Source organism: Arachis ipaensis, chromosome B02 (genome assembly GCF_000816755.2).
Source record: "Arachis ipaensis cultivar K30076 chromosome B02, Araip1.1, whole genome shotgun sequence".
Classification (NCBI taxonomy): Eukaryota; Viridiplantae; Streptophyta; class Magnoliopsida; order Fabales; family Fabaceae; genus Arachis; species Arachis ipaensis.
Genome location: NC_029786.2, coordinates 9,463,762 through 9,464,046, shown reverse-complemented (window position 1 = coordinate 9,464,046; position 285 = coordinate 9,463,762). Strand labels below are relative to the sequence as shown.

At 21.4% G+C, this 285-nt stretch overlaps 1 protein-coding gene across 1 annotated transcript in view; it reads right to left on the bottom strand.

Moving 5' to 3' along the window:
* Nucleotides 1–285, bottom strand: part of LOC107624826 (acid phosphatase 1) — a gene marked incomplete in the record, with an annotated part of 4,684 nt that overhangs the window by 625 nt on the left and 3,774 nt on the right.

The window sequence follows — 285 nt, the reverse complement described above, 5'->3', positions numbered from 1 at the left end:
AATTTTCATTGTTAATTTTATTTAATATTGAGAATTATTGATATACTAAAAAAATCTTTAATATAATTATTAAATTCGGTCTGTTCCAGTCGGCCGAACCAAAAATCCAATTATCAATCTGAGTTGAGTAATTATTTAAATTGGTCAAGCAATTAATCCAATAAAATTTAATCAAATCTAATAAAAATCAGTTAAATTCGGTCAAAACCAATTAAATTTGACTCAGTCAAATTTGGTAAAATCTAGTCAAAATAAAGAAACATTATTTTTTATACATAATATTTT